General features: G+C 40.5%; 1 protein-coding gene across 1 annotated transcript in view; it reads right to left on the bottom strand.

The window, feature by feature from the left end:
- The window catches only part of LOC132403692 (voltage-dependent calcium channel subunit alpha-2/delta-1), a 728,052-nt gene that overhangs the window by 60,382 nt on the left and 641,466 nt on the right, over window positions 1-26,204 (bottom strand). The window lies entirely within an intron of this gene.

Raw genomic sequence — 26,204 nt, forward strand, 5'->3', positions numbered from 1 at the left:
ACCAGATTCTAGAACTCCCGATCCAACAAAACTGTGGAATCATCATCTTCTTCAGATTGCATGTGAACTAGGGAAGGGCAATAATTGTCAATCCACCAGCAATAGACTGTAAATTAATTATAAAGACATTGGCAAAGTAATGAAAGCTGTACAGAATTACATGATTCCCCTGCAATTATATCAACAAAACATATTTTGTTATGTCAAACGGTATGTTTAAAAAATGGTTTCAAAATGGTTGTTGTGATGTGCCTAGAATGGGTAGTGGGTAGTGCTTGTTGCTCTCACTTTCAGCTTCCACCACTGGCTAGCAGTCTCACAAAAAGGAGAGCTGAATGTGTAAATCTCTCCCCGCCAGTACACAGCCTCTCCAACAGCAAGCCTCATGTAGTGCCTCCTTGCTGGCAACACACGGAAAGTGAGCTCCTTTCCGACTCACGACGAACTACAGAGGACAGGAGGAAGGTCTAGCCCCTGCACACGTAGCACGCAGGCCCACCGTGTGTGGGCGTGCCCTGTTGTTCATGAACCAGATACCCAGCTATGGGTAAGTAGCCCCATTGCCTTGTGGGCAGCCTCGGGAGAGATGAAGCCTATGGGAGTAAATCTGGAGTGGAGTCCCTAATGCACCTGGACGTCATTGAACATCCTTCCAGCAACTCCTGTAGCCAAGCTGGTGCCAAACGTATTGCCCGATAAGCTTTCTTTTGGACTACACTGGTGAGGCTGAGAGGGGGATCTTGATGACTGGGCATCTCAAGATTTCCATACCTTCCGCCCAGGCTTGTTATGATGATCATCACCCATTGTCCTTTGAGACAGACGGATGCCAACCAATCAACATGTTTGAAAACACATTGCATCTCCCAGAAAGGAGTATACTGGAGTTATGAAGTGCTGGATGGACTATGATTCCACAAGCACAAGGTTTTATATCTATTGTCTATCGATAACCATATAAAACTCATGAGTACAATTGCTTTTCTGTCAAGTAGTAGAATTGCTTTGATAACTATAATCTAGAAAATCACAGGCAATAGATATGTGACTTTCAAAGATATCTTTATATGAAACTGAACTGTAATTTAAAGAATTTTTAACACACATATTTCCCCTGAGGTTAGGTGGATAAAAGCTTGTCTCAAATCCTGAGTTTTGATATTGCTTCTCAGCAGAAAGACTGTAACTCAGAAAACTTCACCAGAAATAACACAAGAAGCAGGAGAGATCAAGCCTAAGTCTGCAAATGTTTGGGAATGGTGGTTGTAGATTATGGAGAAGAATAACAAAAAAATAAATTGAAGACATTTTAGAAAGACTTGGATGCAGGTAGGAAACATAACATACAGGAATTTGGAGACTGGGTCCACTGGCTCCATCTGTAGAGCAGAGAGATCCTGGAGAAAGTTAAAGATCCAGAAAACTGGCGGCTCAGGAGCACAGCGTTTAACACAGTGCTTTAAAGCGGCCTATAATATTGGGGTTTGATTCCCACTGGCAACTCTAAGGATGTTTACACTCTCTCCGTGACCATGTGTGTTTCCACTGGCTTCTTCAGTTTTTTCCCCAGATGCACACTTTAGTGGGTTCTGGCATGCTATGATGAAAGGGTAGCATGGCGACACTAGTGGCCGGACAAGCACAATCCTCCCTGATTTGATTTGATGCAAACAACACATTTCACTCTACATTTGGCAAATGTAGACCTTTAGAATACAGAGCATATCCAGTGGGTTCCAGTCAATTAAGAAATCAATATATTATTTCAAGATGCAAGGAAAGAGCTGTGATACGAGGCTAAATACGAGGTTAAGAAGGACTCCAAAGACTTTCTCTAATTTAGTTCACTGTCAGATACTAAAATCTTTGACATGAGCACCTTAATCAGAAGATTTTAACTGGTAACCTCTCAAAGTGCCAGAGCTGAGATCCAATCTCATTATGAAACATGGACAAGTGCTTTGATTTCATGAGCAATCAGGTGGCTATCCAACCTAAAGAGAAGCAATAATAATGGAAGCAACATTTCATGCTGCAAGTTACATCTGGTTCGTCTAATTGATTAGTTCAGTACATTTTCTGAGTCACAATCATTCCACAATCTAATTTATAGTCAAGAACATAACATTACTACCATCAGGGAGGAGGTACCCGCATGTTACAAATCTATCTTCATTATGATCAATCCTGGTGTCCTATTTTCTTTCATTATCTTTAAATTATAAATATTACCACTACCACTAAGCCTTTATGTGTGGTTTAGCTACTAAGCCCAGTGGAACTGTTTGCGCCGACAGAAATTGGGGTAAAGGCCTTAATTGGGGTACTGATGCCTTAAAATTAGTCGCTTCGGGAAGGTGGGGCTTGGCAGCTGTGGTCGGCAGCTCATCTAGGAGAAAGAAAACTCTGATCTCAAACCTCCGCTGCCTCGCAGTTATATTCACTCATGGGGAAGGCTTGCAGTGTAGTCCCTAAGGTATTCCCACATTGAGTTCAATGCTGACTGGTAGCTCCTGCATTGCCACTGGTATCAAACTGCACCAGTCTCTGCCATTCCTTTGGATTCATCAGCTGTGTGGAGAGGGGGAGCCTGCCAAGGGGCAAAAGCTTGCTTTTCATATTGTACTGCATTGACATACATATCAAGTAGACAGCTGGGATGCAACATCCCTGGATGACCCCCAACCAACAGAGGGCCTCATCTACTTCTGCTTCAATGCTGTGCAAATCAGAGAAGTTTTCTTGATATATTCCATTTGATTATTTCATTATAAAAACATATCTACTCACCACTATCTCTGTAATAATTTTTCCAAGAAAACTTGAAATAAAACTCAACTGAATTATCAGTTCAGAATAGTGTTTCCTGTTTATAATATTGATTTCAGATAAAGGTCATTTTATTAAAGATATTCCAGTAAATGTTCAAGAACACAACATTCATGAGGGGATTATCTATGTGGAACCCAGGGCAGTGGCAAATTTAATTAGCAAGTTAACTAGCTAGTTCCTGAGGATGGATTACACTAAGAGCCAGAGGTCAGGCCTTTGACATCCTTTCCCAGCAAGAAATTTCTGTGGAACTTTTGTAAGGAGGTCAGAAAGTATAATCTTAACTAGTTTCAGAAAAGGATCTTGTCATTAAGTGTAATTGCCCAGAATAACTTTGCCTACACCATTATTTCAGGCTGAAGAGTGATTATTCAATGGCTTCCCTGCATATTGGCATTTCATATGTAAAATTGAATGAGGTTACTGGTTTTTGATTTTACAATGCTGTCCAACAGCTCACCTTTCTGAATAAAGAAAGGAAGTCTGTACCATGAAAACAATTTCAAATGAGTATATAATTCACCTTGGAATCTATAAATTACTCAGCAGGAAGAGCAAGTACACGGAGTACAAGACAGTCCACACAACAACAGTTTTTGTACTATAATCCATTACACGATATGGATAAATAAATAACAGGACTGATTTTAGACATATTGGATCAGGAAAGGTTGTGGTAATGATGGCTATGTTTATATTTCATCTAAGTGCTCCTAACTGTTACAAATCTATCTTCATTATGCTCAATTCAGTAAGTTCTCACTGCACTGCCAAAATATATTTGAAATATAAAGCTACACCTGCTACAATTTAAACTAGCTGCCCTGTTCTCAATTATGAATCCATTTTGGGGATTAGGATTGCAGATCATGCCCTAGGCTGACAATCTGCTTGAAATCTGTTACAAACTCAGGGATCCAGCTGAGCAACTTTTGAGTTTTTTCCATCTCCTAATTACATCTTTCAAAATGTAAAAATCAATATCACATAACACCATACCTCCTACTGTGAATTACCAAGCAGACTCAAAAGATAGTAAACAGAGGAAACAGCACAATGTTAATTTTCATCTAGTTTACTTAATGTTTTATATACAGAACATAAACAAATATTAGCTTCAATTGCTGCACTAAAATGCGACTGTAATTTGAGTGGTGGTCTTGGGAATAAATAGTAACATTGGCAATAATGACATAGAAAAATTAAGACTCTTATTTATGATCCAAGATGTTCTATGAATCATTCAAACAAAGAATTTGTGATGTCTATATTGCAGTGACGCAGTCTTTATTTATTGGTCAACATATTCTTCTCGAACAAACGCTTGCTTAATATCTGTCTTGGAGAACATAATGATACTGAAGTTAATTTCAAAACTGATAAAAACATGTTTCTTATATTGATGCTTTGGTGCATAATGATAGAGAATAGTTAAAACAATTATCAGTGAACTCAGGGATAAAATGGATTTTGTTATTCAGGTTCCATTTTAGATCTTCAGAGCAAAAGCCAACAGGGTTTAAGAGGAAAACTTTTAAACCAGTATTTTTCAATTGAAATAAATTAGGATTATGTGAAAATTTAAAATATGAGCAAACACGAGGAAATCTGCAGATGCTGGAAATTCAAACAACACACACAAAATGCTGGTAGAACACAGCAGGCCAGGCAGCATCTATAAGGAGAAGCACTATCGACGTTTCGGGCCGAGACCTTATGAAAAGTTTTTAAATCAAAAATATTCTTTGCAAACAAGATTACTTTATTTTTGCTGGACCCAATTTGCCATTAATGAATGGCTTATTGTTGCAAAAGACAAAAATTTGCAGTGAAAGCTAGCTGAGCATTCAGTAGCAGCTTTGCTTAAGTTAGCGTATTGTTAAATTCTTCACCTACTCTCTGCTATTGGCTCATCTTAGCTCAGCTGATTGTACTCTCATCTCCGAGTTGGAAGCTACAGTCTGGATACAATTTACACTGACACTTTAATGAAAGAACTGCTGCAGGCTTGAAGCAACTGTCAGCTCAGATTCTGTCCTTCAAATTATGCATCATTCTAATTTGGAAATACATCGGTATCACTATCTTGGGTTAAAATTCTACAATCCATCACCAAGTACCACTCTGGCAGCATCTGCACCACAAGGATTACACTGATCCAAATAAATAGCTCACACTCTTCTCTCAAGGGCAACATTTCTTTTGCATACTCATTTATCAAGGCCAGACAGCAACACCTATCCCTAATTGCTCTTGAGAATAACAATAATGCAATCTGCCTTCTTGAACCACTGCCATCCTCAGCTGAAGATATTTGTAAAGTATTGTTGAGGAGGAAGTACAAGGATTGAAATCCAGCAATAATAAAGGGCCAACAATATACTTCCGAGTAGGATGGTGTCTTGGAGGTGGACTGGCAAGCAGTAGCTCTCCCATATCTCCTACCGCTCGTCAGTCTCGATAGCAGAAGTCATGAGCTTTGAAGGTGCTCTTGTAACACACTGTGCATTAGTGGTAGAGGAAATGAATGTTTAGGATAGTGAATTTGGCGCCAATCAAATGGTTTCTTTGTCTTGATTGTTATCAAGGTTTTTGAAGATTGTTGGTACTGTACTCATGCAGGGTATTTTATTACACTCTGCCTTGTGAATTGTGGAAAGACTTTGGTTTATCTGCAAATAAGCTGCAGGATACAAGCCCTTGAACTATTCTTGTAGCCAGAACAGTTACGTGGCTGATCCAATTGAGATTCACATCAAAGGCGACTCCTCACATGTTAACAGTGGAGTCCCCTTAGATTTCAACAGTTATGGTAGTGGCACTGTATGTCAAGGTGTGGTGATTTGATTTTCTCACATTGGAAATTGCAGTTTAGTGGCAAGAATGCTACCTGTCGCTTATTGGACCATGGCAGAATGTTCTCTAGGCTCTGAAGCCTTCAGACATGGGATATTTCATTTGCTGAGTTGTCATGAGTAAAATTGGACATCTTTCAAATCTTCAGAGAGCATCCCAATTCTGATTTGACGCTGGAAGGTCAGTGATGATGTGGCTGAGGACACTTTTGGCATAAGATCACCCCCTAATGAACTACTGCAGTTACAGATCTGTGAGGCACAACTCCCACCTTTGAAAGTGCTTTCCCCTTGATGTCTATTGACTTCAATTGTACCAGGACACTGATCCCACACAGAGTCAAACATTACCTCAATGTCAAAGGCAGTCTTGTTCATCTGACCTCTGGACGTCAACCCAAAAACATCCTTTGAGAGGCTGATAATGGCACAAATCAGCTTCTCTCTTAGAGATGACCTGCACCTATTTCAGTTTGCCTACTGCCAATGACATGAAATGTGTTATTTTTGCAGCAGCTGTGTAGTGCTAGACATAAAAATCTGTGGAGTTAAAAATACATTTATTATCAAAGTATGCATACGGTATACGACCCTGAGATCTGTCGTCCCTTGGGCAGCCACAAAACAAAGAAACAGGATGGAACCTGTTGAAAGAAAACATTAAAAACCCAATGCATGGAAAAACAGAATTAAAGAAACAGTGCATAGAAAAGCAGTATTGAGGTATTGTTCATTGGTTCATAGACTGTTCAGAAATCTGATGGCACAGGGAGAATGTGTGTCTGCGGGCTCCTGCACCTGCTCACTAATGGTAGTAACAAGAAGAAGGGCATGTCCTGGAGAGTGAGGGCACCTTAATAATGGATGCCACATTATTGAGGCATTGCCCCTCGAAGATGATGATGATGGTTGTTCTTGGGATGGAGCTGGCTGAGTCAACAACCCTCAGCAGCCTCTTGGAGTGAACTGAAGCGTCCATACTTGGCTGCGATACAACTAATTAGAACGCTCTCCATCTGACATCCTTAGAAATTTTAAGAGTTTTTGGTGACATACAAATCTTCAAACTCCACTGGCACGCCTTCTTCGTGATTGCATCAACGTCCAGGGCCCAAGAACTAGTAACTTTTCACCTACTCCACCTACTGACCCCCTCGGTGAGGAATGCTGTGTGTTCAGCGGTGAATAGTGGTGTCATGCTGAACTCATAGATGGTATCAGAGCTGTGCTTAGCCGCGCAGTCAGGAATGTGGCAAGAATGGAGCAGAAAGCCAAGCACACACCCTCAAGGTGCATGTGTGTCAGTTGCAATCAGGAGATATTATGATGAATCTGCAATAACTATAGTCTCCTGATTAGGAGGTCCAGAGCCCAGTTGTGGAGTGAAGTAGAAGCCCAGTTTGGAAGCTTGGTGATTAGTACTGGTGGAGTGATGGTGTTGAACATCAAGTTGTAATCAATAAACAGGGCCTAGTAAGCCTGATGTCTGCCTTTCCCCAGAATTTAGGAGGCTATTAAGATTTAACTAGTTGGTGGGTCTGGAATTGCATACAAGCCAAACTGAGTATCGACAGCAGGTTTAATTAGATCTTACCTGAAATCCAGTCATACTTGCTTTATGACACATTACATAATGTTTTTTTCATATATTAATATTTGGGACCCTTTCTTTCCAAGGCTTCTAGACTGTGGGTGGAATTTTAATGAGATGTCCCAAAGGGGAACTCGGAATGAGTAATCTCAATGTCTAGAAATTCCTGTAGCCACAGGACTTACCACTTAGAAGAGCACAGATTGATATCAGTCAACAGCTAACAAAATAACTGGATGATTTGCACAAGTTAACTGTTGCCAATAATCTGCAATACTTTTTGCTGTTTTAAATGCCTCCCTGTTATCTGAGTAATTGATTTTGATGATTGAGCTTGTAATTTTGTTCAGTTAAAATAAGAAACAGTCGTACGGTAAAATAATTGCAGAATGGTGTATCAGTGGGAGGAAACTGTATGAGGTACTGCATATATGCATAATCACTGACAACATCCATGACTGCCTGGGACCTTCTGCTGCCTCACATAAATGAATCATTAGACCTCACGATCCCTGGTGTTCCATTTGTTCCAGTTGTGTCTGATGGGAAGGTCATAGAATTAGCCTTTTAAATTCTTTGATGAAGTGCCAGAGGTGGAGGACTGACTCAGTATATGGCCGAATGAGGAAATAGTCGAGGTCTTGTAGCGTGCTGGAATACTCTATGACTTCATTTTGGAAGCAACCCCTACTGAATAAACTAGATAATGTGGTTTAAATTGAGGTCTACACAGTGTAACTACAGTGATTGATGGAATTTTGTTCTGTGATTTTTCACAAGCTTTTGGCCAAAAAAATTGTCAACCATATGCAGGTTTTTAAAATTAGTTAAACTTTCTAAAAATATTTTCTTACATTTAGTAAGACCTGTCACCAAAGTTTACAATTGCAATAGCTGTTGACCAATCCATCTTTGTGATGGATGTAGACTCAAGTGGCAGTTAAATATCCAGATAGTGACCTGCATTAACCCTCGAACCAGCCTGCACTACACCTCTCACTGTATTGGGTGGTACACAGAGTTATGGATTCTCTCTGTCGACAAGCTGGCAAAGGCAGCTCAACTTCCTCAACTATGAAGTTGCTTCTGATCGATTTCATCCTGCAGCTCTTGATCTTGTAACCTACTTGAATCAACACTATTGTGTGGTCCTCAAACGACATCAAGAATAAATTCACCTTGCTGATTCGCTGCATTGCCTATACAAGTGCTGGTAGAGTAACCTTGCAACATTGACTACTTTGAGGCAGTAATCTCTCTGCTACTTCACTGCAGGCCAGCTAACTCCAAGAAATTAATAGAAGTTTGATGGTGTTACAGTGTTTTAACTAAATGTGCAGGCAACGGTAGTCTATCATCAGACACTAACTCTGCCTGTATTCAGTGTGTAACAAAATTCCATCTCAACTGTGTGACTTTCACATTCATACATGTAGCTACTTCAAACCGTTTTGGCTGGTACACAAAGGATGTTGTAATAGCTTCATACTGATGATTTCTGTATGTTTGCTAAAATTATCTCCACTTCTTATCTGGAAAATAGCTAGAATTGCTCTCTGATGCTCTAAACATTCCTTGGTGGTTACTAACTCAAACCCACATTTATAGCATGGCTGTAAAGATTCATGAAACTACTTTTTCAGGCTGATCCACCCTCATAATGTACATTTGTAGATCTACCTACTTTGGCAAAACATTTCAGTTAAGTACCTGAGCAATCTAACTAGTTGTTAGCAGTTAATCTTCATCTATAAGAAGTAGGAAGAAAAATTGAAACTTCACTTTCAGTATCAAATAATTCATGCAGAAATCTAGACGTTGCATTAGTATGAACAGCAAATATTTCTGCCTTATCATTTTACAGCCATTTTAAGCAATCTTTACATTTTGTTACTGGTTACCCAACTATGGGCAACTTTAAGTTACGTGTAACACATCATGCACTGTATCTATACCTAGGCTTTCAAAAGATTAGTTTTGCTCCTTAACAAGGCCAAGTAACTAGCCTGCTTGTGGGCAAGCAGTGTGTCACTATGTCTGCTTTTGTTTAACCTTTCATCAATCAGACTGCGACATTTTAAGTTGTAGACACACAATATGTTTGACTTTAGTACTGATGCACTACGAAGTGAATACTGTGTTATTTGCAGCAGTTGTAAACTTCTGCAAGTTCTCCTTTTGCAACTTTTTATGACCAACTCAATCCCTATGGAATTGTACTGCACTTGAAACCCTTACATCCTCTGTTACCTTCCATTTTACTTTAAGAGCAGCTTCTATATGCTCCTGTCCTCTGTGCTCACTAACACGGAAACATCCATGTGTGGGGAGTGGCTGCTATTTGCAGTCAGAAATTGCGGTTCTTGTTTCTACACTACAGCCTTAACTGTTATAAGCTGTCTGTAAGCTACAAGTATTGTTGGGGCAAGCAGAAGGTAACATTCCCTGGTATTCTTGGCTGCCACCTCTATGGATCTCACTTTGCATCATTCCAGATCAAACTGAGATTTTTAATCCATGCCTAGACTCAAACCTGGTTTTGAACGCATGATTGAAAAGCTCGAAGGTTGCAAAACTCTGTTGGCTTGATAATGTTCTAATCACGCAATAGTTCCTCACAGTTCTGATTGTGTGTACTGAGTTTGTAGCTCTCTGTTCTCTCAAATAGTTAAAAGTTTTCCTTCAACCTGCAAGGGAGAGATCTGAAACCTTGTGGAATCGTGATCAGTGAGTGTGAAATGTACTTTGACGTTCCTTCCAAAGGTAACACTGCTTTCTTACACTTCCTCCACTACAGCACTCTATGTCTCCACATTTTCCAATGGGGTTGTCCAACTCAAGAATATCATTAGCCATGAGACACATTTTTCATCCTCCACAATTAAGGTGTGAATGGTTTCCAGCGCCCAACACTTACTCATCCCCAGGACACCCACAGAGCCTAATAGTGATTTAGCAGCCTTTTGCTTTCTGAAATATTGCTATCAAGCTCAAGCCTCCAATATTTATGCTTTTGATTTCAGCTATTTCTACTCTTTGCAAAGATTAATTTTACTCCAAAATTGGTCAGTGTGCCTTTAAATAGAGTGTGTCAGCTGTGCACACAACAGGAACTGCTTGAACTCACTCATTCTGTGACTGTACAGATCTATATGTCACCAAAGACTCTAGCAAATTGGCCGCATTACCACATGGTACGCGGGGGTCACTGCATAGGATCGGAAAAAGCCAACTCCATCACGGGCACTAGCTTGATCAGTGTTGAGGATATCTTCAAAAGGAAATGCCTCAGAAAGACGGAATTCATCATTAGGAAGCCCAATCACCCAGGACATGTTCTCTTCTTATTACTACCATCAGAGAGGAGGAACAGAAGCCTGAAGGCACACTCCTGAACAACTTCTTTCCTTCTGCATTCAATTTCTGACTGGACAATGAACCAACCCCTAAACACTACCTCACGGTTTTTGCACTTCTTCTTTAATCTTTTATATATAAAACTTATTGTAATCTGAAGTATTTTTATGTATTGCACTGTACTGCTGACACCAAACAACAAATTTCATGACAGACAGTATATTGGTGATAATAAACTTGATTCATACTCTGATTTTCACAGTCCTGATGTTGGAGATCTGAAATGTTCAGGGTCTTTTTAAAGGCACTCAGTTTTGAAGGTCTTTTGATGCACAGAAAGAAGAGCAACACTTTGAAGGTAAGAGAATTTTTCTTGGAGCTCAGTTTTTCCCCATTGTACTGCTGTTGAATTGATAAATTCAAGAAGTCTCAGTTTCAATTGTGATGTGACAGGGATCGTTGGCACTGCTGAAGCTCTGAAAAGTTCCACTTACAAAGAATGTTACAGCTTCAAACAAAGCTGCCTCATCTTCTTTCAAAAAGAAAATAACTAACCAATGACATAGGTAGAAGGAATGAGAGTTGGGAGCTAGGTACATGCTTAAAGAGCACAACCACAAAGTTTGCAATCTTGGAATTACCTCTGGTGTTGCAAGTAAAGGAACAGAAGGACAGGCTAGCAGCAGGAGGCAGAGGGAGATGGTAAAGGGTTACTCTTGAGATTAGATGTCTAGAATTGCCTCTTAAGGATTGGTACTGGGACCCTTGTTATTACTGTATGTGAATGCCTTGGATGTTGATGTGAGGCAGTATCAGTAGCGGACAGGTGACAGACTTGGACGGTCTGCAAAGATATATTGACGCTTTGGTGAAATAAACTGAAAAAATGGCCGGGTGGAGTTCAATCCAGACCAATGTGCAGTGATACACTTTAACAGCATGAATGAGCCTCGAAGATACACCATGAATGGAAGGACCAAAGCTAGTATTGAGAAATAATTGGGTTGCATGTTCATAGATCCCTGAAGGACTCCAGTAACTTACAATGCAGGGAGACAGTGTGGGTCAGAAGGCATTAGGATACAGAACTTTATTAGCCTGGGCACTGAATACAGAAGCAGGGAAGCATGTTGTAGCTTTATAAAACTTTGGTCAGACCCCAGTTGGAGTATTGCATGCAGTTCTGGTCAATAAGCTACACAAAGATTATGTTTTTTTAATTGTAACATATAGATTTTTATGTCTCACTGCACTATACTGTTGCTGTAAAGCACGTTTCACATTATACATCAGTGACTGAGAAAAAAAGATTCTGATAGTGCTGGAGAAGGGGCAGAGGAGATTCACCAAAATGTTGCCCAGCATGGCACAGTTGAGTCATGAGGAATCTAGATCTCTTCTGCCTAGAGCAGAGGTAGTTTTGTGGAGATATAAGACCACAAGCTATAGGAGCAGAAGTAGGCCATTTGGCCTATTGAGTCTGCTCTGCCATTCAATCATGACTGATCGACTTCATCCAGTCATCCCTACTCCCCTGCTTTCACCCCATACCCTTTGATGCCCTGGCTAATCAAGAACCTATCTGTCTCTGCCTTAAATACACCCAATGACTTGGCCTCCACAGCCACTCATGGCAACAAATTCCACAGATTTACCACCCTCTCCGGAGAAATGCGGAGTAATTTCTCCGCATCTCAGTTATAAAAGGACGTCCTTCAATCCTGAAGTCGTGCCCTCTTGTCCTAGGATCCCCAAACATGGGAAATAACTTTGCCATATCTAATCTGTTCACAGCTTTTAACATTTGGAATGTTTCTATGAGATCCCTCCTCATTCTCCTGAACTCCAGGGAATACAGGTCAAGAGCTGCCAGTCGTTCCTCATACGGTAACCCTTTCAATCCTGGAATCATTCTCGTGAACCTTCTCTGAACCTTCTCCAATGTCAGTATATCCTTTCTAAAATAAGGAGCCCAAAACTACACACTATATTCTAAGTGTGGTCTCATGAGTGCCTTATAAAGCCAACATCACACCCCTGCTCTTATTATTTTATACTTCTAGAAATGAATGCCAACATTGCATTCGCCTTCTTCACAACCAACTCAACCTGCAGGTTAACCTTCAGGGTATCCTGCCCAAGGACCCCCAAGTCCCTTTGCACCTTGAACTCTCTCCCTATCTAAATAATATCTGCTTGTTTACTTCTTCCACCAAAGTGCATGACCATACACTTTCCAACATTGTATTTCATTTTCCACTTCTTTGCCCATTCCCCTAAACTATCTAAGTCTCTCTGCAGGCTCTCTGTTTCCTCAAACATGATTGAGGTATATAAAATTATAAAGGAGATCAATTGGACAGATTATAGGAAGCTTTTCACAATATGAGAGGGAAATAAACTCAGACACAGAGGTTTAGGTTGTGGGCAAAAAATCAGAGGGAATAAATGAGGGATCTTCTACACCCAGAGACGTGGAATGCACTTCCTGAGGCAGCAGTTGAACAGGGTCACCATTAACATTTAAGAGGCATCTAGAAGAACAATTAAAAGGATAATGGGCCAAGTGCTGGGCAATGGGGTTAATACAATTGGGGACCCTCTGGTTGGCAATGACAATTTTGGTCAAAGGCCAGTTTCCATGTTCTGTGATGCTATGACAAAAGTTAGTGCAGATACCAGTTTTCTTCATCCAAAATTCATATTTCTGTTTCACAGCACTAACAGAGCCTTCAACACATAACAATAGGGATCACTGTTTAAAACACAATGTGTACGAGTACAAAGAAATAACTACCATTCAGTTTACAACACATTTAAACCCATTCTACAGCAACAATTCAACAGTCCAAGACAAAAAAATGCTAGTACGTGACAATATACAATATACATTATTATTATTAAGCCTTTAAAAGCCAAGGCTTCTTTTAGGTTATCCCAAATCCAGCTTTACTCAATGAACAGTGCACCATCAGTGTTTTGTGATCAAATATAATGATTTGTTGGACAGAAAACAGTATAGTTTACTAGAAAATGCAAAGTTTTCATTGGAACTTGCAGTGACAATAAATAATGATAAATCTTCTGACCACTAGAATTTAATTAGTTATTGCATAATTTATGTTTACAGGACCAGGCTGAAACAGAGTAGCTGACATCAATCAAACTAATCTCTAGCATGTCATTATTTCGGAGTAATTTTTGTTTTCAGGATTTCTACAGAAAGCTAATTAGAAAGTAAAATCTACGATACCTTTCTAGAAGAGGGTAACATGCAACTTCAATTCAGACCTGCAAGTCTATCTGAAAAACTTCAAACATGCCTCTAGTAACTAAGTATCAGACACAATATAGCAAACAAGCAAGTAGAAACAGTGCCAGAGAAAAACAGCCACTCTGGGGAAATGATTTTTTTTTCCTCAGTTCATATTTTATAGAGTTTCTTAATGCTTTGATCCTTTTCCCACTGTTTATAGCATTCCTATGAATAGACATAATCTCAAAACCACTTTTTTCAAGCTTTGTTCTAGCTTTTGGTGGGAGAGCTGAGCAAATGATCATTAAAGTGCAGTTATCATTTAACTGGTTCTTGTAGCTTTTGAGTGAGGAACAACACTTCCCATTCCATTCTTAACACGCATGTCAAGTAAGCTGGATCTATTGCCATTGTGTTGGGTTATGGCTTTGCTGACATAGTTAAAAATGCACTACCCAGACTGACTTCTCATAGAGCACTGCCAGAAGGCATAGAGCACACAGAAGGCATTTCCATCCAGCTCTGCTAGAAATAAAAAGTCTATTTTTGGTCCATTCCACCATCCAAAACGTCATACTTCACATTAATTAAATTTGCATACAAAAATAATTACCAAGCAAAAGTCAATTGTTCTGTCTTATTTCTCATATAAATCAAAGATCTACAATGTTATGGCTAAAGTGGAAATTATCTGTCATGAACAGCATTCTTGATTGGAAACACTGAGAGTGAATACACACTAAACCAAAATCACAAATACAATTTCTATGTGTTATCAGTTAAAAATAATTGTGTTCATGGTTTAGTCAGGGGACAGTACTCCATATTACTGTTTCAGACCAAAGAGTCATCATTTCCTGATGTAATTAAAATATAATTTTGACCCATCAAACCAAATTATAAGTAAATTTCATTCTCAGTTAATCTATGATTTTAGAATTTCAGAAAATCAAGAAGCCAATCAGAGATAACATTAACTGAGTTTTTATTTACAAAAAATCTTTGAAGAAAATTACAAAATTCACATCAATAGAAGGAAAAGAAACAGTGAATATACCAAAAGGCTCAAACAAAAGCAGAAGGCACTGGTAGCACAAATAATGCTGACGTATTCTGTAGTCTTTCAAACTAGGTGGCGACTTACTCTCATAGTACCAGTTGACCGTGCTCCTGGCCTGTATTTTCAAGCATTAGACATTGCAAACAGAGTACAATGTGTCCTTGATCAGACTGAAAACCCACAGATTTAGTTACTGAACTTCAGCAAATAATGAAGATGCACATCTTTTTTTTACTCTGCACATTGTAGTTGAGAAAATACTGCGGCCAAAAGCTTCTTTCTCTTTTTTTTCAAGCAATGCTTCCTTAAAACTTACTTCAACTTGAATCAGCATTCGGAAGGTAAGCTCTTCGCAAACAGCAACGTTTATTATTGGACAGCGCCCTCAACCTTCAAGTGGTTAACGAGGCATGAGCTGCAGTGATGGTTGAAATATGACAATAAATTCAAGAATTGCTGGCAAAATAATCTGCAACTGCCCTTTTCAAAAGGAGTGCAGCTATAGTATAAATTCATATACACATATTTGAAGCACCTACAAGTTGCTGCATCAAGAAACAGTCAAAACAGACCGTAGCAAAAATATGTCTTGTCTTATTGATGCACCCTCAATAACTCTCTCTGAGACGCAAAGGCAAGATATTGGCTTTTATTGACTGGAAGAAGGAACAAGCAGTGAGTGACCACCATATTATATCCTGAAGACTGAGAGGCCGGGCTCAGACCTCAATCGCCTTTATACCGGGGTCTGTGGGAGGAGCCACAGGAGCAGTCAGCAGGGGGCGTGTCCAGACAGGTATATGTAGTTCACCACATTTATACTATCATGTGAATTGTCAGCCATCTTTAACATACATCGTCAGTCCTAAAGTTTTGTAGAATGAGATGTCCTCAGATCAGTGTAGCTGAGCAAATACTACTAGTGACTGAAAGAGAGTGAGGACGAGAGAGCAGAGGGAGATATTAGGGAATTTCTCAATGACCAGATCAGATAGTTTAGAGACTTTTAGTTATTTCTTGAATGCAAGTTTTGTTCTGCACAACTCTGGTTTCGGCAATGATTTATTATGATTTATAAAACATTTTCCCAGATATTGGTGGCCACCAAAATCCCTCAAAAATTGGGACAATATTACTTTAAGATAACAATTTCATATTTTTCTGCCTTTTAGAACTTGATATGACCTACATATTTTCTTAAAGAGTTGTGTGTTCCAACAGCAGCTCCCAACAGACTCCTGGGAAGCAAACAAATGCTGTGGCCATCACACTGCTCTCCAAGTCTTACCCATGCAGCTCATTTCCACAGAACCAAATCTAGCAATGTCTCCTTCCTCTTTGGGCTGGCTGTATTTAGTGAGTAAGTCCCGGGCTCCCAATAGTTTGCATCCAGAACAGCTGAACAGCTGGCAAAGCCGGCAGAAACACGGTGTGCATTTGACAAAGGCATATCACGTTTTGTTAACCAGGCTAAAGATTTTGATAAGGCATCAGAGAAAACTAACAGGAATGTGCTAGATGTCACTTGCATGGATTTTCAGAAAGGATTTCAGAAAACTCAACACAAAAAATTAGCAAAATTAGGGTTCATGGAATTAGGGCAGAAGCAGTATGAAAGCAAATTGGCTTAAAGGCAGAATGCAGAGAATAAATGTCTGAGAGTGCATACAAAATTAGACAACCGTGTCCTCCATGGACCACTGCATTTTTTATATTTATATATATATTCATGACTTAAAGGTGTATAATAAACTACCCAAATTGACACTGACATGAAAGAACAAGACAGATATTGGGAGATTGTATGTCATCACATTTAAATTTCATCAAGAATAATTAAAAGTAAAAACTTTAAATAAAATTACAATTGTAAAAGCTGATTTATTGCAGTGAAATGCAATCCAATTTAGTCCGTAATCTGAAACAGAATCAATGATTTGGTTTGATTCTGGAGATTGGCCCTTGAAATAATTGGGATCTATGTTCCATTTGGATCACACATGGAAGTCCACAAACTCAATATTTCTGTTTAAACAGCAAGTTCAGCAGAGACTGTTATTTAAAATTTTTAACATTAATGTCTCCACTTCAAAGAACAAAAGCCACATGAAAAATGTTCACAGATCTTGCCCAAAGATGCTTTGCACATGCACTCATTCCGCTCAATATAATTTTGCCTACATCAGCAGATTCTTACTGAAAGGCATGTAGCAATTCAGATAATTTCCATTTTATTTTAGTTAGTGCACTACTGCAAAAAATATCCAAAAGTAGAAATTAGTTCCAAAATGATTTCTACATCCTGTCAGAAGGCAATCCAGTGTAATTAGAAACAGGCTGGTCGTCTTAACAAAGAAGGATATAGTTATATTGGGTAACCTTTGGCCTTACAGAAGTGCAGAAAGAGAATAGAGCATCAATTGTTTAAAATGAGTTCAAAACAAACTTTCTGTTGCTTTTCGAATCTAATGCTGCAGATGCATTGCTACAAAGGAAGAAGGCAAGTGATACATTAATGGACATTTTAAATTCCTACAACAGGCAGCAAAACCTGACCCTCATTCATTCTGACCACCTCTATATCCTGATCTATCATTGCCTAAGCAATGTGTTCTGGATCTAAAGATCAGTCCTTCAATTACTGGTTTAGTTTCCCACGACTCAAGTAGGCCACAGCTGTCAGATCCATCAGGGAAGAGCTTTTCAATTCTACTTCTAGGCTAGAAGGGGGGAAAAGGAGCATTTTCCCCATGGGCTTAGAATTTAATCTGGACCAAATTCTTCCCCACACACAAACTTCCCAAGGTACATGCATGATCATAAAGGTGAGTTAATAGTTAGTGTCTAATTAAGCCACTCAGTCATCAGCAAAATGATGAAAGGTGTTGCCAGCAATGCTGCCAACTTACAGCATTTATACTTTATTAAACTACTTATTTAATGTCCAATTGAAGGTGCACCCAGGTTGACTTGACTCCAGACCCATCACAGTTTTGAACATGGACCAAATATCTGAACTGCAGAAATTACATGACAGTAATGTCCCTTGACATCCAGATGCACTAGTAAAGATAATAGCAATGGACATGAAAAGGTAAATACTCAAACGGTTAGGATTCTACCCAAGCCCAGACATCACTGCAGTGGGTAATGTCTGAAACATAGCCATCTTTATGCTTCCATAATGACTATACTTCAACCATAAGCTCAGATGTGGGAATATTTACCAATGATTATGTAATATCCAATTCCACTTGCAACTCTTTAACAAGTAAGCATCCATGTCTATATGCAGCAAGATGTTAGAGGACATTAAGGCATAGGCTGTAAGTGACAAGTAAAGCTCTTGACATGAACATGCCAGGCAATGGCAATCTGCAACTAAAAGGAATCCAGTCACCCACCTTTGGCATTGAACAGTATCATTATCACAGAGCCCTCCAACGTACTAGAGGTTACTATTGACCAGAAGCTTAACTGGACGTGCCACATAAGCACTACGGTTGTAAGGATAGACCAATCCCAACACTATTCTCTAAACCCCACCAGGACAAACAAACAGGGTGCACAAGAGGAGAGAAGGGTTACCGTTACCTGTAGTTTGCTCTGTAAGTCACACAACATGCTGAATTAGAAATAGATAACCACTTCTTCAATGTAGCTATATTTAATTTCTGGAGCTCCCTACCTAACAAGACCTTGGGAGCAATTTCACCAAAAGGACTGGAATAAACCTAAGGAAGTGGCTTATAACGACTTTTCAGAGAGCAATTAAAGACAGGCTATAAACGGTGGCTTTGCTGATGCCAAATCCCAAGAAATGATTAAAAACAAATGTTCCATGCTTTCCTCCAATTACTGAGCACTTGCTCCACACATATCCAGTAAAGTCACTGAGTCCCTGTCCCAATGCCCTATACAATTGCCTTCAAGTATCCAAACTCAGGAGGAGATACTCTCTTAATCTCAAGCTCCACTCTCTCAATCTTTCCGACCAACTCTTCTTTACTGCCTTTTCCAATTGATCAAAATTTTTTATTAAAATCATTCAAAATACCAGATATCCTTTCAAGAGGAACACCTTTCCTTGGAGATATCTTTGAGAAGTATCCATCCAAAACCAGTCCCTCTCTCTGAGTCAGACTGTGGGAATCTTCAACCCAGCCACACCACTCGGAGAGTACATTATCAATAATGATTGCAATACCCCCAGTGTCATCTGTCCCGCAGCTCCCCACAAGTCTTCTAACAAAGTCCATCACAATCCTTTGGAGCCTCTCCCTGGCAATTGACACACTGATCCAGGAATTCTCCTTTCCCCATGCTCAATGACCCTTCCAAACATCTTGTTTCAAAAGGTAAGTGATCAATGAGTGCCCACTGTAGGAAGGAGGCTGCCTGTGTCCATGGGGGTTCAGAATCAGAGACTTGGCGGTGAAGTGTGGCTGAACCACACGAGAGATAATAGCTAAAGGGAACACGGGGGGAGTGGTGGGGGAAGCTTTATTCCATTTCATTCAAAGCACCTTCACTGCTCATGTTCAGGAAAATTCATACCCTACAACCATCAGGCTCTCGAGCCATTGTGGATAACTTCACTCAACTCAACTCAACCTACTGACTGACTGTCAAGGACTTCTTACAACTCATGTTCTCAATCTTATTATTTGTACAATGTGTGATTTTCAGTTCTTTATCTATTTTATGTGTAGTTAAGAGTTATTATGTATAAATTCCATTGCACTCCTTTATTTTCCAGCAAATAACCTCAAGCTAGTATGTGGTGACATATATGTACTTTGATAATAAGTTGTATTTTGACTGTGAGAATTTCCCCTCCATCAACCTCACCCATCCACACCAGCATACTAGAGCCAGTAGCTCACTGAGAGAAGGTTATTGACCGTAAATATTATTTCCTACTTCCACAGATGCTGCCTGACCAGCTGGCTATTTCTAGCATGTTCTTGCTTCCAGTTTCCGCAGTATTTTTGCACTGGCCTGCTTTGATCTTGCTTGGTCTTTCACTGTAGTTTATTTCCTTCCAAGCTGGTTAATCTTGTCAGGGGAGCAGACAGGAGATTTTGTGGACGTGAGAAGGAAACCCGCATGGTTTGTTGCCTCCCGGGTGCCAGGGTCTAGGATGTCTCTGACCGGGTGCATGACATCCTGGTACAAGAGGGAAAGCAACCGGAAGTCGTGATACATGTTGGGACCAACGACATAGGCAGGAAGAGGGATGAGGTACTGAAGTGCAAGTTTCGGGAACTAGGCAGAAGGCTGAAGAACAGGACCTCAAAGGTGGCGTTCTCAGGATTGCTGCCAGTACTACGTGATAGTGATGGTAAGAACTGGAGGAGATGGCAGTTGAATGCGTGGCTGAGGAGTTGGTGCAGGGGGCAGGGTTTTAGATTTTTGGACCATTGGGATCTCTTCTGGGGAAGGTGGGACCTGTACAGATTGGATGGGTTGCACCTGAACTCGAGGGGGAGCAATATCCTTGCTGGTAGGTTTGCTAGCATGGTTCAGGAGGGTTTAAACTAATTTGCAAGGGGGATGGGACCCGGAGTGATAGAGCAGTGGAAGAATTGCATGGATAAAGCCAGATCTAACATATAGAGAGAAGATTTGAGGAAAGAGCAGCAGAATAAAGGGTATAAAGGTAGAAGGGCTAAACTGTGTGTACTTCAATGCAAGAAGCATCAGGAACAAAGGTGATGAACTGAGAGCTTGGATACATACATGGAATTATGATGTAGTAGCCATTACGGAGACCTGGCTGGCACCAGGGCAGGAATGGATTCTCAAATTCCTGGATTTCAGAGCTTTCAAAGGGATAGAGAGGGGGGGAAAGGGGAGGAGGGGTGGCATTACTGATCAGGGATACTATTACAGCTGCAGAAAGGGTGGATAATGTAGCAAGATCCTCTTTTGAGTCAGTATGGATAGAAGTCAGGAACAGGAAGGGAGCAGTTACTCTACTGGGGATATTCTGTAGGCCCCCTGGTAGCAGCAGAGATACCGAGGAGCAGATTGGGAGGCAGATTTTGGAAAGGTGCAAAAATAACAGGGTTGTTATCATGGGTGACTTTAACTTCCCTAATATTGATTGGCACTTGATTAGTTCCAAGGGTTTAGATGGGGCAGAGTTTGTTAAGTGTGTCCAGGATGGATTCCTGTCACAGTATGTTGACAGGCCAACTAGGGGGAATGCCATACTAGATCTAGTATTAGGTAACGAACCAGGTCAGGTCACAGATCTGTCAGTGGGTGAGTATCTGGGGGACAGTGATCACCGCTCCCTGACCTTTAGCATTATCTTGGAAAAGGATAGAATCAGAGAGGACAGGAAAATTTTTAATTGGGGAAGGGCAAATTATGAGACTATAAGGCTAGAACTTGTGGGTGTGAACTGGGATGATGTTTTTGCAGGGAAATGTACTATGGACATGTGGTCGATGTTTAAGGACCTCTTGCAAGATGTTAGGGATAAATTTGTTCTGGTGAGGAAGATAAAGAATGGTAGGGTGAAGGAACCATGGGTGACAAGTGAAGTGGAAAATCTAGTCAGGTGGAAGAAGGCAGCATACATGAGGTTTAGGAAGCAAGGATCAGATGGGTCTATTGAGGAATATAGGGTAGCAAGAAAGGAGCTTAAGAAGGGGCTGAGAAGAGCAAGAAGGAGGCATGAGAAGGCCTTGGCGAGTAGGGTAAAGGAAAACCGCAAGGCATTCTTCAATTATGTGAAGAACAAAAGGATGACAGGAGTAAAGGTAGGACCGATTAAAGATGAAAGTGGGAAAATGTGTCTGGAGGCTGTGGAAGTGAGCGAGGTCCTCAATGAATACTTCTCTTCGGTATTCACCACTGAGAGGGAACTTGATGACGGTGAGGACAATATGAATGAGGTTGTTGTTCTGGAGCATGTTGATATTAAGGGAGAGGAGGTGTTGGAGTTGTTAAAATACATTGGGACGGGTAAGTCCCCGGGGCCTGATGGAATATTCCCCAGGCTGCTCCACGAGGCAAGGGAAGAGATTGCTGAGCCTCTGGCTAGGATCTTTATGTCCTCGTTGTCCACAGGAATGGTATCGGAGGATTGGAGGGAGGCAAATGTTGTCCCCTTGTTCAAAAAAGGTAGTAGCAATAGTCCAGGTAATTATAGACCAGTGAGCCTTACGTCTGTGGTGGGAAAGCTGTTGGAAAAGATTCTTAGAGATACAATCTATGGGCATTTAGAGAATCATGGTCTGATCAGGGACAGTCAGCATGGCTTTGTGAAGGGCAGATCGTGCCTAACAAGCCTGATAGAGTACCTTGAGGAGGTGAGCAGGCATATAGATGAGGGTAGTGCAGTGGATTTGATCTACATGGATTTTAGTAAGGCATTTGACAAGGTTCCACACGGTAGGCTTATTCAGAAAATCAGAAGGCATGGGATCCAGGGAAGTTTGGCCAGGTGGATTCAGAATTGGCTTGCCTGCAGAAGGCAGAGAGTCATGGTGGAGGGAGTACATTCAGTTTGGAGGGTTGTGACTAGTGGTGTCCCACAAGGATCTGTTCTGGGACCTCTACTTTTTGCGATTTTTATTAACGACCTGGATGTGGGGGTAGAAGGGTGGGTTGGCAAGTTTGCAGACGACACAAAGGTTGGTGGTGTTGTAGATAGTGTAGAGGATTGTTGAAGATTTCAGAGAGACATTGATAGGATGCAGAAGTGGGTTGAGAAGTGGCAGATGGAGTTCAACCCGGAGAAGTGTGAGGTGGTACACTTTGGAAGGACAAACTCCAAGGCAGAGTACAAAGTAAATGGCAGGATACTTGGTAGTGTGGAGGAGCAGAGGGATCTGGGGGTACATGTCCACAGATCCCTGAAAGTTGCCTACTTTTTGCGAAGGCTGAGGAAAGTCCATCATATGAAATCAGTGGTCTATTTGCATCTCCTGATCTACAACCATGTGCTTAACTCTGAAGCAGTCCAGTAAGCCGCTCAGTTATATAAAACTGAAACAATTAAGTATAACATTAAAATGGACAATAATATGGAGTTATCAATGGAAGTGTACCAGCTCACAGAAATGGAGGGAGTTTGGATGGAAAAACTTGATAAGATATTTTATACACCCTCTCAGAAATCCCATTATGATAATAACCTCCCTGTTTGCTGGAGAAATTGTGGAAATCAAAATGCAAACCATTATCATATTTTATGGGACTGCCCTGGTTATCAAAAACTATTGGAGGGGGATACACAATGCCCTACAAGACATCTTTAAATGTGAAATACCCTTGGAGAGTAAGACCATATATTTTGGATATATACCTCAAGAATAGTTGAAAAGAGATAAATATTTAATGAATATACTGTTGGTGGCTGGTAAAAAGACTCTTACTAGGAAATGGTTATCACAGGAGAGCCCAACTTTAAATACATGGATGGAAATTACAATGGACATTTACAAAATGGAGAAGATAACAGCATCTGTTAATCATAAGCTGGAACAATTTGATTCATACTGGGATAAATGGTTTAACTACATAATGCCTCATAGGCCTGATTTTATTCTCACAAATCAATGAATATGTTGTAAAAAAAAGATCACTCCCTACTTGTACATAGTTTTTTCCTTTTGCTTGCTTTTTTTCTTTCCACTCTGTTCTATAAGTGTATACCCCAGATAAATACTTTGTGGAGATTTTGTGACAAATATGATTATATGATATATCTGTACAGTGTCTGAAATACATCTTATGGAAATGTTTGTTTGATGATGAACTTCAATAAAAATAAATTACAAAAAAACCAGACAAATTGCCCAACGTCAAACTACACATTAGATTGAGACAGGGCAAAGACGTGAACTCTAGCTGATCCTGTGCTGTCGTCCTCACTAATATCTGGCATTTTGGTCCGAGGTTAGCAGAGTCGTACCACTACCTGGTTGAGAATTAGCCATCCACTGTGCATAGCTGGCCTGTCTTGGGGTTAGAGGACTGTGAATGTATGGGGGTGAGAGGGAGGACAGGGGCTTGTTTTGCTACTGTTAATTTGTTGCTTGGCACGTTCTGTTGAGTGGTGCCCTGTGTTGTTCAGCTGACTAGGGGTGGGCATGCTATGCTGTGTTGGCAACATCCTTGGACGTGACAGTTACTAACACAAACTACACATATCACTCTAACTTTTCAATGTACCTGTGATAAATAAAACTGGTTCTCATCCGCTAAGAGCGGATTGATTCCCCACAATGAATTAACCGGTCAAGCGCAGTAGATTAGGTCAAATTTGAGTCGTGTGAAAATTATTGAGAATGAACATCTTTGACCTTGTCACTTTCAGTCCACAGTTCGCCTGTCATAGGTCAGTTGTAGCATGTCTCATCTGCCATGCAACAATGCTTTTGGATGTCATATCATATCTACACCAATGCACTACATGTGACAAACAATTGTAAAAGAGATAATTTCAGAGGATTTCCAAGTTGGGCACAGTTAACCAACTCAGCTTCAAAAATATATTTAATCACAACCTATAAACTTAAGGCAAAGCATAGCCCTCACTCTACCAAGAAAATACCCTAATAAATGAAAATTTTAAAGAATGCAACAGGAGCAGCCATCAGTATAACACTGAGAATTCACTCTGCTAGCACTGCAGTAAAAGACTACTGTGTGTTAAACAGCACGCAATAGGCAAAGCTCAGCGATCCCACAAGTGGACCAGTTTAAAGTTCTGCAGCTCTGTCACATCTGGTCACAAATATTGATGGACAATTAAGTGGCAAACAGGAGAATGTGTCTTCACCATCACCAAGCGTGGTAAACACATGCACGCAAAACTGGCTGAATTACGCGCAATCATTGTCAGCCAAGTGAGCACTTTATCTTGACTCCCCTGAGCCCGCCATCATCATGGTCTTCAGCCAATTTGGTTCAATACATGTGTCATGTAGGTGACAGCAACAACCACAAGATCTGAATGATATCCAACCTTTAGTAGTGAAGACATTGTCCAACATCAATAGTGCTTCCAGCTGAGATGTGTTAGCACAGTTACAACACAAGCAGCTTCCTAGCAGTAGACTAGAAATGGCAGAACACCATAAAACATACCATGGGAGCAGAATTTAACACATCAAGTCTGCTCCGCCATTTCATCATGACTGATCCATTACACTTTTAACCCCACCCTTCTGCCTTTTCCTCATAACCTTTCATGCTCTGACTAATTAAGAACCTATCAACATCCATCTTAAATGCACCCAGTGACCTTGTGTCCACAACTGCCTGTGACTACAAATTCCACAGATTCACCACCATCCAGCTAATGAAATTCCTCCCCATTGATTCTAAAAGGATGTTCCTCTATTGAGGTTATGCCCTCTGGTCCTAGACTCCCCCAGCAAAGGAAACATCCTCTTCACATCCACTCTGTCTAGGCCTTTCAACATTCAACAGGTTTCAATTAGAACCACCCCACCCACCACCACCATTCTTCTAAATTCCAGTGAGTACATCCCCAGAGCCTTCAATCGCTACTTATATGATAACCCTTTCATTCCCAGAGTAGTTCTTGTGAATCTCCTCTGAACCACCTCCAATGTCAGCCCATTTTTTTTTAAAGTAAGGGCCTAAAACTGCTCACAATACTCCAAGTGAAGCTTCACCAGTACCTTATACAACCTCAGCATTACATCCTTGTTTTGATATTCTAGGCTTCTTGAAATGAATGATAACAATGGATTTGCCTTCAATCTGCAAGCTAACCTCAAGGAAATCCTGCACAAGGACTCTCAAGTCCACTTGCAACTCAAATTTTTGAATTTTCTACCCATTTAGAAAACAGTCTATGCTTTTAATCCTTCTACCAAAGTGCATGACCATATACTTCCCTATACTACATTCCATTTGCCACCTTTTTGCCCATTCTCCTAATCTGTCTAACTGCTTCTGCAGCCTCTCTGCTTCCTCAACACTACCTGCCCCTTCATGCGCCTTCATACCATCTGCACACTTGGCCACAAGGCTATTAATTTCTTCATCCAAATCATTGACATACAACATAAAAAGAAGCAGTTCCAACACAGACCCCTGTGGAACACCACTAGTCACCAGCAGCCAGCAAGAAAAGGTTCCCTTTATTCACACTCTTTGCCTCCTGCTAATCAGTCACTGCTTCATCTATGCTAGAATCTTCCCTGTAATATCACGGGCTCATAGCTTGTTTTGCAGCCTCATGCCCGGCACCTTGTCAAA

Source organism: Hypanus sabinus, chromosome 13 (genome assembly GCF_030144855.1).
Source record: "Hypanus sabinus isolate sHypSab1 chromosome 13, sHypSab1.hap1, whole genome shotgun sequence".
NCBI classification, from domain to species: domain Eukaryota; kingdom Metazoa; phylum Chordata; class Chondrichthyes; order Myliobatiformes; family Dasyatidae; genus Hypanus; species Hypanus sabinus.